Here is a 14574-nt window from a genome sequence, read left to right on the forward strand (position 1 = left end):
TAAAGCTAGCATAGTCCAAACAGTACTGGTGAAAGAACAGACAAATAGATCAATGAAACAGAATAGAGGGCTCAGAAAGAGACCCACATATAGTCAACCAGTCGCTGACAAAGAAGCAAAGAAAATACAATGGAAAAAAGACATTCTTTCAACAAATGGGGCTGGAACAAGTTGACAACCACATACAAAAAAATAAAAATAAAATACAAAATTAACACAAACGAAATGGATCTAGACACAGAACTTTTACAAAAACCTTTACAAAAGTTAACTCAAAATGGATCATAAGTCTAAATGTAAAATACCAATCTCTAAAATTCCTGGAAGGCAAAATAGGAGAAAATTTAGGAGACCCTGGGCATGACAATGACTTTTTAGATACAACACCAAAAGACACAATCCATGAAAGAAATAATTGATAAACTAGACTTCATTAAAATGAAAAACTTCTGGTCTGAAAGAGATACTGTCAAAGAAATGAAAAGACAAGCCACAAGCTGGAAGAAAATATTTGCAAAAAACATATCTGAAAAAGAACTGTTATTCAAAATATACAACCAACACCGAAAGCCCAACAATATGAAAATGAACAACCTAATTTAAAAATGGGCAACATACATGAATGGACACCTTACCAAAGTTGATATAAAGATGGCAAGTAAGTATATGAAAAGATGCGCTACATCATATATTAGGGAATTGCAAATTAAAACAATAGTAAGATATCACTATACACCTGTTAGAATGGCCAGAATCCATCCAAGTACTAACCAGGCCCGATCCTGCTTAGCTTCCAAGATCAGACGAGATCAGGTGTGTTCAGGGTGGTATGGCCGTAGACAGTGGCCAGACTCCAAAACAATGACACCAACAAATGCTGGTGAGGATGTAGAGAAACAGGAAGATAGTTTGACTGTTTCTTATAAAACTGAATCTATTATATTATCCAGAATCACTCTCCTTGGTATTTATCCAAAGAAGTTGAAATCTTATATCTACACAAAACCCTGCACATGGATGCTTATAGCAGATTTATTCATAATTGCCAAAATTTAGAAGCAGTCAGGATGACCTTCAGCAGGTGGATGGGTAAATCAGCTGTGGTACACCCAGACAATGGACTTCATCCAGCACTAAAAAGCAATTGCTATCAAGCCACAAAAAGACATAAGGAAACATTAAATTCATAATAATAGGTGAAAGAAGCCAATCTGAAAAGGTTATACTGTATGATACAACTATGGCATTCTGGAAAACTATAGAAATGGTAAAGGATCAGTGATTGGTGGGGGTCACAGGGGAGAGAGGGATAAGCAGGCTGAGAACAGAGAGTTTTTAAAGCAGTGAGATTACTCTGTATGATATTGTAATGGTGACCACCCATCACTATACATTAGTCCAAACCCATAGAATGGACAATGTCAAGAGTTAAACCTAATGTAAACTATAGCCTTTGCAAGATAATGATATAGGTTCATCTATTGGAACAAATGGGCCACTCTGCTGTGGGATGTGCGTGCATATATATAAAGGCAGTGAATACATGGAAAATCTCTATACTTTTTGCTCATTTTTCTGTGAGCCCAAAACTTCTCTAAAAGGTAAGTTCTAGCTCTTAAAAATCTGGACTGAAATTTAAAAAAAACCCACACACACTATACGTTGATCTCAAAACCTTTTTTTAAAAAAGTTCTCATGTAGGAAAACTGTTCCCTGAGGTTTCAAAAGAATGTTCTATTTCCTGCCTGAAGGTGGCGTCTGTGTACTATGGTCAAAGAACGCGTCCCTCAATTAAGACCAAAAAAAAAAAAAAAAAAGTTTACCAGACAGTAAAACAGCTCATAAAACTGTCATGAGTAATTCCAGCAGCTGGGCTGAAATGGAAGGCTGTTCTAAGCACCTCTGGTTCTCCGTGACAGGGGTGAGCTTTTATAGATTAAGATTATAGACTTACCTGCGAACACAGAGACTCATAACTCAATTTACAGGTGCCTTACAGCTGAAAGAGTATTTGCAGAGCTGACTCTTCGGGCTTTGTTACAAGCACTGTGAACTTCATGAGCTTTGGAAGGCCACAAGATCTGGCTGGGATAGACTGACAGGAATGAGGGTTCTCAGCCCTGCACAGAACGTGTGACCAATTTACTCTCAGCCATACCAGTGGGTTGTAGCAGGGGAACTATTTGAACTTGAGGGAGAAATCCCCTAATTAAAAGTTTCCTAAACCCAACTTCTGCAAAAGCATTCCATGTGTCACACATGAAACACACACATTTCTGAATTTCAACTTCAGAGTTCTGAATATCGAGATCAGTGGAGCCCAAGGGTCTACATCTAAGAGGTCTTTCTAGAATGGACAATTACTCAGCTACATATAGAACAAAGTACTGATACAGGCACCAATGTGGATGGAATCTCAACAACAGTATTCTAAGCAAAAGAAGCCAAACACAGAAGAGAGCGCACTGTATGATTATGTCGCACACTTCATAAATATATAAAATTCTAAAATAAATACCTTTAGTCTCTGGTGATCGAAATCAAGCTGGTGGTTGCACAGGGCAGGGGGTTATGGAGACTGACTGCAAAAGGCATGAGGGAAATTTCTGGTACCAGGGTAATATTATATATTATATGGGAGTGGTGGTTACAAGGCGTATAGAGTTGTCAAAACTCATATAACTGAATAGTTAAAATTATGTACACTTAATTGCATTTAAATTGTATTTCAATAAAGTTGATTTAATAAAACACTTCCTAGGTGATTAAAATGTACATCCAGGCTTGAGAACCTCAAACCCTTTGCTACTAGAGAATGACCAGATCTTAAGTACACCTGAACTACCCTGAGGCTCCTTTTTTTGACACTTATACTCCCACTGAGAGAATTTCTGAGCCCCAGGGCACCTTCAAGATCAAAGTTGCCTGCTTTCTGGATTTTTCCATGTGAGAAAACTAAAGTTCAGAAAGGTGGAGAGACTTTTCTGAAATCAGACAGTAAGAAACCAGCAGATATCAAAAAAGAATCCAGGTCCTGACAGCTTTTTCTATGGTATTCAAAGGAGTAAGAAAAGGAAGTGGCTTGTAGCTGTCCCTTGTTCTAATGTAGCTTCTTTGTTTCTCATTCCCATCTATGGGGTAGAGCTACTTGGTTACCTGGGCCAGAGAGATTGAATAGAATAAAATCTTAAAAGGAATGGTTGAAAGACTGGTTCCAGGTCACTTACTCATTCAACTAACCAACAACAAATATTTGCTGAGTGCTTGCTAGTCATAGGTCTAGACACAAGCGATTTGGGAATGATAAGACAGGCCAGAACCCTGCCCATAGTCAACCCCAAAGAAATAATCAAATGCATGAGTGAGAGATAATTTCAGACTGTGAAAAGTGCGTGAAGAGGACAGACAAGGTGATTTATGGAGTGACTGAAAATCAGGATGTATTGTGGTGGTACTCCTCAAGTAGGCTGCTCTGAGATCATGACGCTGAGGAGCATGAGATGAGGCTGTGGTAGGTTGGAAGGCAGCTTCCCACCAGTGCTTCACAGGCTGTCAGGCACAGGACCCAGGGCACTGGTATCATATTGAACTCAGAAGGTGAAGCGAGAACCAATATGACTCAAAGGGAGAGAGGTATTAAGATCAGTTTAGGGAAAAACTTTCCAACCTAGTGGTAAAAGAATTAATATGTGTGGAGGGCATACTATGTTCTAGTTTCCTTACTTGTAATACTTTAATTCTTACAAAAAACTTTGGGTGGCAGGTGGAACAGTGTTCATCATCAGAAGGAGTGGCTTCCCCCTCCCAAGAGGTATGAACACTCATGCGGAACAGTCATATATGAGGGATTCTGGAAAAGGGATCTTTCACCGAGTGCTAGAAAAATCCTAAAGTCTCTTCCAGCTCTAAGCAAGTTTAAGTCTGAGCTAAAGAATTTATGTGGATTTTAAAGGGTTAGCTGTGCTGAGTGATATCTATAGACCTACAAAATTCTATGATCTTCCAAATAGTCATACTTATATACTGGGCACACAGGAGGTACCCAATTTGCTTTTGCTGAAATGAAATGAGCTTTTCCACTGAGGTAGAGACAGATGAGTCAGGGCTCCCTTGACCTCTGGCCCTCAACTCTTACACATGCTGCCCTAAGTATGCTGTAGAAACCATTGTAAAAAGTGAAAACAAAACAAAAAACATACTCCACATTCCAGTCCAGGTCATGGAACTTACTAAAACTTCTTGACCATTAGTAGGGTATTTCCAGTTTTACTAACCATAAATTCTCAGGAAGACCTTCCACTGAATACTTTCTCTGAGGAATGTGGCAGAATGACATTCTAATGCCTCCTTCAATGAGAAACCAGAATATGGCCAAGAACTCCTCTTGAGGATAGATATCAGCAGAAGTGGAAAGGGCAGTGAGCTGCCCATGACCTAGAAATTCTGCCTGGCTTACTCACCATCATTTAGAGAGAATTTGCTTAATTTACTACAGGAAAATGAAGTTATACATGTGAAAGAAACAGCCTTGATTGGAAGGTCCTTACACAGGTGCCTCTCCAGAGAGGCAGGTAAGTCTCAACCAGTAAAGGCCCTGTGTGGAAAACAGAAGACATGGATAGCTTGGATTATTTGGGAATTGACCTTCTTGAAGACTGTTGCAAGGAGCGAATTAGGTGAGCCAACATTCTTTTAATTCTATGAGTCATGGCTTTGTCAAAATTACCCTATTACTAACCCCACCTGTCTCCATATGGAAAACAAAGTTCTAGCTCCACTGCAGGTAATAACAAGATCGAAGTATGCTGGGCAAAACACTAAACTCCCACAGGCCAGACTCCCATTGCCTCTGGGTAGTTGCTTATCATTCTGTAACTGTGTCCTCTTCTCTTTCATCCTATTCTAAATTATTGTTCTATTAGAACATAAACCACTTAAGAGCCCAGTCTTCCTGTCTTTGAATGTGCTTCTGGCGCAGAGATAAAGATAGAGAGAGATTAGAGAGAAAAAGAGAGAAAGAAGGCACTTGATAAGTGTATGATGAATGAATGACATTTCATAGTCTTGCTTTCTGGTGCCTAATCCTAGCTAAAACTAACTGAACACCTCTGCATACCAGGCACTGTACTGAACACTCTATAGAGATATACCTTCTTCAATCCTTAAAACAACCTTATGAAGTTGGTACTATCAGCATCAGTTTTAATCATAACTATTTCCATATGAAGAAACAGACCTAGACTTGACACCAGTATAATATATTGCAGATTGCTTTTAACCCTGTTGATGTAGTGGGAACAGGGGGGCAGGCAGTGTGTAGAAAATCTCGGGATTGCTCTGTCTCAAATCAGAGTCAAGGTCCCAAAGTACACAACAGCCAGTTTCTTAGCAATCTCAGCAACACTTCAGTAGAGTTGACATTTTTGAACAGAGAGAAAAAAGCCAGCAGGGAGGAATTATTTTTGTCTCTCATTTTCTCCTGCTTTCCAGTGTTGACAAGGGACACTTAGAATGAAGCCAGATTTCAGTGAATCCATAACTTGTAATGGCCAATATTTTGGGGAGTCTAGGGTGGTTGCCTAGGACTTTGATATATTACCACAAAAGGTGTTTCACTTCGAATTTCATAAGGTCTGAAGACGTTTAGGACTTTACATATAAATTCTACATTCAATTTATTTTTAAAAAATAAGCAACCATTTACTGAGAATTCACTGTGTTCTGGACACTGCTAAGCCCCTTGAGTGTCTTATCTTAATTAATGCCCAGGACAACAAACACCCTTACTGATTTAACTTGTTTTCCTTAGCTTCAATATAATGTATTGGTTGGTGAGTGGGTGGGTGGGTACTGGTGACAGCTAAGGGCTGTGGGTTCATCTCCAGAAAGGAAGGATAAATACAAGAGCTTTGGCAGCTGAGGTTTTTTTTTTTTTTTAAACCAAACAAGGCAAAAAGAACTATATCCTTGACAACCTGTCCTATCTGTGTTGGCTGAAATGGTCATAGGCCTTCAGAGTCCTGTGCAACCACATGAATCCATTCCACTTGGCCTTCCGAGCTAACATATCCTTCACCTCAAACAGTTCATAAGCCAAGAGGGCAAGGAGTAATCAATTTTATAGCAGAAAGAAACAGACCTGAGTTTCAGTTTCACCTTAAAAAAACTGAAGTCATTGATTCTTCTCTCCTCAGGCAGGGCCATCACTAACCTGCAGACCACCTTGGCTTGAGTTAGGAAGAGGTGCCCCATAGGCAAATTTATTCACTTTGGTAGAGCTTGGTGAATGGATGTCAATTTTTTTGTCCTTCCCCTAGAGCATACAGCTCTGTGCCAGGCCCCATGGCTCAGTAAAAAGGGAACAGGACTGATTTCAGTCCTCACTCATCCCCTTGGCAGGTGCCTCAGGACAATATGCATAACTGTGTGTGGCAAGGCCACCATCAGGAACAACATGGATGTCCCCAAGGGGCATGGACCTCAGCCCACTCACAGATGGGGTTGATAGTCCTAATCATGTCTGAAAGAATCCAAATTGCTTGTCAATCTTAAAAATTAGGAAATTTCACCAAAAAATTGAGATTTTAAGCTTTTCCTGAAAAATCGGAAGATCTGGGAACAGTGGCATTCCCATGTAGCAAAATGGATTAGATCTGAGAAGAACTGTCTACTTTATGCATTTATTTATTTAATTTTTTAATTTAACATGGTATCTTGGATTTCATTCCACATCAGCACATAAATACCAACTATTTTATTTTTAATTATTATTCATATTAAGTTTTAGATTGATATTATTTGTACCTGGTTACAAAGTTCAAAAGATATAAACACACTGTCCTTAACATTGAGTGCTACTTCCCCAGAGACAAACACTGTTACTGGTTCTTGTGTGTTCTTTCAGAGATATTATCTGCACTCATGCGTAAATGTGTATGCTGTATTTCTCGGATGCCATCAACTGCAAGATGCACCATTATTTTCTGGTTCACTAAGTAAGAAAAAAATCCCAATAAAATCATGACACCATGCTATGCTGATGGTCCTGCTCAATCTGTAAATCAATCAAGTCAGCCCCTTATTGCTTTGAAATTAGTTTCATCTGTTCCAAAGTACTGAACAGTTTTCCCTGCCCTTCTGTTACATTGCTTGAAGAGTGGCAGGCAATCCTTTTGCATATAGTTGGGTAAGAAAACATAACACAGCTTTATCTACTTATGGACATCTTAATTTCTTAGGTCTTGTAAAAAACTCAATTATTTGAGTTATTGAGATCAAATATATATATATATATATATTTGATTAAATATATATATATATTTTTTTTGATTGAGGCTCTTCTCCAACTTATTTTGGTGTAAAAAGTAAAGTAGGAATCTGAATTTGTTTTTCTCCAGCTGTTGTCTCTAGTTTATTCAAGTTCCCACCACTTCCCATTGTCTTACCTTGGACAGCTTACTCGCATTACTTGTTTGACCCTGACAGACCCTTGAGTTCTCAACACCTGAACTATTGTTAGCAGTCACTCTGGAACTCAATTTGCTATGAGGGGTGGGCAGTTTCAGCACAAGCAGCAGAGACTTGAATAAGACCCGAGTAGCTGTGCACAAGGGCTCACCTTGGAAGAGATCTCCAGAAACCTGACTGTAGCTATAGTTCCTGGGGTTGCCTCACCTAGGGGCATCTCACCTGCACTTGATTCACCTTCCTCTTTCTTGCAGATGATGTGTCTAGGTCACTGGTAGGGAATGTAAGGAAAGCAAGTGAGATTTATACCAATGCAAGACAACCTAATGAAAAGCAAAGCTGAAATCAAAGCCTGGGATCAGGCTCCTGTGTTTACACAAAACATGTAAAAACGTTGGTACAAATTGACATGGTTATTCTAAGACAAACACATCTATGACCTTAAATGGTACTTTGCACTTGGAAGATGTTCTTCAGACCAATTTTTGAGGCATGAGCTCTAGTCCTTACTCTGCTAGGAGACCCTGTACATCCTTAAATAAGTCACTTTCTGGGCCTCAGTTTATTAGTCTAGCCTATGAAGTGTTGGGTTTAGACTATAATCTAGATCTAGCTTCTTAAGCTTTTGCATAATGCATACCTTTGAAATACACTTAATTTCACATAAAACTGCAGAGCATTCACAGACTTCCCTTACTGATTTCTATATATGATTGTCCAATGTTTTATACTAATTCTCAGTCTCACCATTTTTCTCTTGTGTCATTGTCACAAAGATAGTATTTGATGGTTCTCAGCAGGTGTATACTAAAGGTACTTCCCTCCTATCCTTGAGAAAGTAATGATAAGATGGCCTTGTAAAGAATATCCATGACTCCAGCATCTAAGAAAGACCGAGACCTTCTATTCCCAGAGTACATGCCAGGTAATCACTGTCCCAACACCTGCGTAGCTAGACCCTGGACCTCAATTTTATTTCTGCCCTAGACTTATAATAGGAAACCAGTGACACAAAGGAGCAGGACCACTCACAACCCATTCCAGTAAGGGTGGCCACAGTGAGAGCAGCTCCACTCCATCTCCGGAGCCAACAGTGGCAACTGGTTCAGTGGCAGAAGCCAGGTCTACATTAGCGATGCTGGGGATGCCTCAGTACCAGAGACACTGGGGTCTTTAGGAAATAAGTTCACTATGGCATTTGGGACATTATGCTTTGCTGATTACTTGGCCTGACCCAAGATTCTGTGAGCTACTAAAATCCTTTAATAAGTTCCTTTTCTACTTAAATTAGCTAGAGTTGGTTTCTATCGCTTGCAACTAAAATGCTAGGGGACATAAACCTTAATCCTGAATGTGTAAAATGACTTAGAAATTATTTTTCAAAAATTATTTTCTGCCTGGGTGGCTCAGTTGGTTAAGTGACTGCTTTCAGCTCAGGTCATGATCCTGGAGTCCCAGGATTGAGTCCTGCTTTGGGCTCCTTGCTCACTGAAGAGGCGGCTTCTTTCTCTGACCCTCCCCCTTGTCGATCTCTCTCTCTCCCTCTCTCTCAAATAAATAAATAAAATCTTAAAAAAAAAAAAAAAGACAATTATTTTCCAACAAGAAACATCTTGGAGAGTCAGCTTTGCTGAGGGAGAGGGTAACAGAATGATGAAAACACAAGACTTAACACCCCTGACTTACCGTACTTCTCTTTAGCACCCTAAGAAACTTACAAAATAATACAAACAAGAGTGAAATTAAAGAAACCTCTTGGGTTATTTCTCCACTGTTCCATCAGTTACCTTTAAACAATGCATTTATTTAAGCTTCATTAGTTATTTGGAATTTGTTGATAAATCAGTATGCATAAGTCATGTACACATTTTTTGAGTGCCTACTATGTGTCAGGAACTCTGCTAGATGTTGGGACAGATTTGCAGATGAAAGAAAATGGTTTTCCCTTTGAGATCAGCAAGAAACTCCAACATAATATTGAGTACTACAAGAGCTCTATGGCAGGAACCATAACTGAACCTACTCTGGGTGGTCAAAGAAAACTGTGTAACGTCTGGATTGAGCTCTTTCCAATAGACCAAGGTGTGACATCAGATTGTGTCTTTGAGACTGTGTGAAGTGTCCAAGGCAATAAATAATGGGAAATATAGTTGTACCTTGTGAGTCTGAAAAACCACTGTAACTCTCTGCAAAGCTTCCTTCGTGTCTCCTGAGTTTTCCTGATCTGAAGGGACTAACAAGTTGTGGTTCCGTTCTAGCGAGTTTAAGTTCAGTTGGATTTGAGTTTTGTCCCGTTCCCCTAAGAACTGACATGAGTCCCACCAATTCAAAAATTTTCAGCCTGCTTTTTGCTTTATGCTTCATTGCTTGCAAAAAGATCACAGAGTGAGAACTTCGCTGGAAAACAAGTGTTTGATCATGTCTGATGAGACAGTAGGGCGGACCCAGTAGAGGCCACAGATGTCCTGAAACAGGAAGCTGACTTAAGGTTTGTCATTGGTGGAGGGTTTAGGGGAAGCTGGAGGCTATATGTGGGGAGAGAAGGCAGTTCACCAAGAAATTCTGTCACCAGTGCCTCATAAACTAGGAGTCAGCCTTTTGCCTTAACAAGGTGCAATATTTATAGACTTGTTTCTGACCAAAACCACATTGAAAGCTTTTCCTGGTGGAGCAAACAGAAAACTTCTCTGCCCTTAGTCCTCACTGACATTTCCCACACCAACTATTGCTTTAATTTTTAAAGAACCATTTTATTCCACTGTGAAAAAAATATCCTCAAGAAAATAAAAGAAACTCTCAAGAACAAAGCCTGAAACAAAGGATTTCACTGGGAAGAGAGCTTAAAAAAAAAAAAAAAGTTCTGAAAATCCAATTCAATTCCACTTCAAATCAGCTTTGGGGATGGAGAGCACATTTTTTTTTTTTTCACAGTGGCCTCATTATAACTGGTGACTGGGTTCCTAGATGAGCCCACAAAGGACTACTTCACTTACAAGTTTTCTGTAAAATTAATCATGTTGTCTTAGCCCTGCACAATATTTTCATATCATTTTTTGGTTTTATTCCTATATACATTCATTTTCTACCATATACAAGTTCACTACAGAAAGATTTAAAACTAGAGAAAAGTATAAAGATAACGCAATATGAAAGTAAACAAAACTCTCAAAAAAAACCCCAAAACAAAACAGAGGGGTGCCTGGGTGGTTCCAGTCGGTTAAAAGTCTGACACTTGATTTCAGTTCAAGTCATGATCTCAGGGTCATGGGATTGAGCCCCAAGTCAGGTTCTGTGCTCAGTGTGGAGCCTGCTTGAGGTTCTCTCTCTCCCTCTCTGTCCGCCCCTACCCCCACTCATGCACTCTTTCTCTCTTTCTCAAATAAATAGATAAAATCTTAACAAAAAAAAAGAAAAAGAAAACAAAACAAAACTCCCAAAATCACCTAGAGATAACCATTTGAATATAAAAAATTATAACAGACTTACTAAGGTATGATTGATATACAATAAACACACTAATATTTAAGATGTATAATTTGAGAAGATATATATATATCTGTGAATACACACATATATGGGTGTGAAACCATCACCAAAATTAATATAATAAGTATATACATTACCTGCCATCCCCCCAAAACTCCATGACCCTTTGTAATTCCTTCCTCTTCCTCCCACCCCCAAGGCCAACACCAGTCTGCTTTCTGCCACCATAGATTAGGTTATGTTTGTTATTTTATATAAATAGATTCATGTAGCATATACTTCTGTTTTTTTTTTTTTTACCCAGTGTAATTATTTTGTGATTCATCCACATTGTAGCCTGTATTAATAGTTCATTCATTTTTATTGCTGAGTAGCATTTTATTAAATGCTTAAATAGCAATTTATTCTTCTATTGATGGGTATTTGGGTTTGTGATATCTTTTTCCAACACCAACAACCAGTTCTCCAATTCTCTGATATCAGTCGGGTATCTGGCAACTCAGTTCTGATACTAACTACCCAGAGTTAGCATGGACCCCACAGGGTAAGGGCTCAATCCCACAAGACTATGGCCATTACAGACACCAACCAGAAGTGGAGTCCCAATGCAACCCACACTTCTGCCCGGATGACTACTACTTCCAAGCTTCCCACAACCCTTCTTCAGTTGTAATTTACTTGAATGATTCACAGAATTCAGAAAGCAGTTTATTTATGGTTCCAGTTTCTCATAAAGGATACTCAGAAACAATGAGGTAGAAGAGATGCATAGGACAAGGGATGGTGGGAGAAGGGTGTCGAGCTTCCATGCCTTCTCCATGAGCTACACTCCCAAAACAGCCATGTGTTTGCCAACCAGAAAGCTTTCCAAACCCCATCGTTTAAGGGATTTTAAGGAGGTTTCATGATGGAGGCATAATTGATTAAATTACCCGCCATTGGTGTATGAACTGAATATTCAGCCTTTCCCCCATCCCAGGAGGGAGGTCAGGAAGTAGGGCTGAAAGGACTAATCCTCTAATCACATGCCCCTCTTTGTGGGGACCAGTCCTTATCCTGAAGCTAACTAGGGATTTCACTGCAATGTACCTCACCAGCATCAACTCAGATACGGTCTAAAGAGACTTGTTACAAAGAACAAAAGAGCCTCCTAACCTATCACTCCGGAAATTCCAAGGGTTTTAGGAGCTCTCCCCAGGAACCAGGGACAAAGGCCAAATACATATATATTTTTAAATTTATTTTTTTATTTTTTACTAAACCACAAGGTTGTTTTCTGTTTGAGCTTAATATAAATAAAACTGTGAGTATTCATTACAAATTTTTGCAGAAACAAATGCTTTTATTTCTCTTGGGTAAATACCTAGGAGTGAAACTTCTGCATCATATGGACTAGATGTTTAACTAAAGAAATTGCCAGATTTGCTTTTCAGAGGGGTTGGGTGATTTACATTCCCACTAGACGTGTACGAGGTTCCAGTTGCTCTAAATCCTCACCAAATCTTGCTATGGTCAGTGTTTTAAATTTAGATGTTCTAGTACATTTGTAGTGCTATCTTGGTGTGGTTTTAATGTGCATTTCTCTAATGATTAGTGATAAAGGGCATCTATCCTTGTGCTTATTTGTTATTTGTATATCTTCTTTGGTGAAATGTCTGTTGAAAGCTTTTGCCCAGATATTGGGTTGTTTCATGATGAGTTTTGAGTATTTTAAAATATAATCTGGATGCACATACAATATCAGATATGTGAATTATAAATATCTTCTCACAACAATGTGGCTTTTCATTCTATTATGTCAAAGAGCAAAAATTCTTCATTTGATGAAGTTTCATTGATTAATGTGATTCATGCTATCATATCTATGAAATCTATCTAACCCAAAGTCACAAAGATTCTTCTCCTATGCTTTCTTCTAGACATGTTCTAGTTTTCATTCTACATGTAGGTACATGATCCATGTTGAGTTAATTCTGGTGAATTATATATCTAAGTTTTTATTTTGTTTTGTGTTTTGTTTTTGTTTTTGATTCTCAGTATAGCTACATGCTTCAGCAACATTTGTTGACAAGGCTTTCCTTTTGCTCCCAGATTGCCTTTGCAATTCTGTTAAAAATCAGATACATATAATCTTCTTTCTTTATATATACATAAATGTGTATATATATTTTTTTCTCTAGCTTATTTCATTAAACTACATGCTTATCTTTGTTTAAAAAAACTAACAGATAAACAAGCCTCAGCAAAAAGGAACAGAATGGAACTGAAATATATTTCTCTATTATTTCTTTATATATATATATATATATATATATATATATACACATGTATATATATTTTTTTCTAGTTTATTCCATTAAACTACATGCCTATTTTTATCACATTGTCTTGATAAGTGTAACTTTATAGTAAGTCTTGATACCAGGAGTGATAGTTCTCTGCATTTATTCTTTCTCAAGGTTGTTTTGGCTGTTCTGGGTTTCTTGCATTTCCATATGAGTTTGAGGATCTGCTTGCCAATTCCTATAAAGAAGTCAGCTAGGAGTTTGATAGATATTGTGTTAAATCTACAGATAAGTTCAGGGAATGCTGTCATTTTTAACAACTTTAAGTCTTTCAAGCCATGAACTGGAGACTTTTGTTTATTTAGACTTTTAAAAATTTCTTTCCAAAATATTTTATAACTTTTAGTGTACAAATTTTGCATTTAATTGTTAAATTTATTTCTAAATATTTTATTTTTTGATGCTATTGTATCAGAAAGTATATACAAATATAATTGATTTTGCTTATTGATCGTATATTCTGCAATCTTGCTGAAATTATTAGTTCTAATAGATTTTTTAATAAATTCTTAGGATTTTCTATATACAAGATCACATCATCTGGGAATAAAGATTGTTTTACTTTTTTTTCCCTCTGTGAATGGCTTTTATCTCATTTTCTTGCCTAATTGTCCAGTACAATGTTGCACGGAAGTAGCAAGAGCAGATACCCTGATCTCACTACTGACCTTCAGGAAAAAGCACTCAGTCTTTCACCAGTACGTGTGATAGTAACTGAGAGTTTTTCCAAGATGTCTTTTATCAGGTTGCAGAAGTTGCATTCTGTTCCTTTTTTGCTGAGGCTTGTTTGCTAGTTTTTTACTCACGAAAGGTTGTTGGCACATTAATCAATTTTTGCAGATTAAACCAGCAGAATATTTTGTAAATATGGAGAAGCTGATTCTAAAATTTATATATAAGTACAAAATACCTAAACAAACAATGAGAGTCAATGTATGCAGAACACCGGGCTAAGAGCTTTCCAGTATTTCCCTAATCCTCCTAGCTCTAAGAAATAGCACTATTTTCATCTTAAAGATGTGGGTCCTGGGTCTTGGAGAAGAAACATGGTTTGACCAGGGTTACATGGATGGTAAGTGGTAAAAGAACTGAAAAGAGTCTGGCACAGAGGAAGTCCTTAATAAGTGTCCATTCCTCCAGGAACACGTCACTCCTCTCCCCATAAGCAGAAATGGTGTCTCCCAGAGATTCAAGAGGTGAGGACAACTTTTTTTTCAGAAACATCTTTGGAAGGACAGGTTTTTTTTTTCTTCTGTTTTGTTTTGTTGGTCAGAGT

Source organism: Lontra canadensis, unplaced genomic scaffold, assembly GCF_010015895.1.
Source record: "Lontra canadensis isolate GAN:19392208 unplaced genomic scaffold, GSC_riverotter_1.0 scaffold5, whole genome shotgun sequence".
NCBI lineage: Eukaryota > Metazoa > Chordata > Mammalia > Carnivora > Mustelidae > Lontra > Lontra canadensis.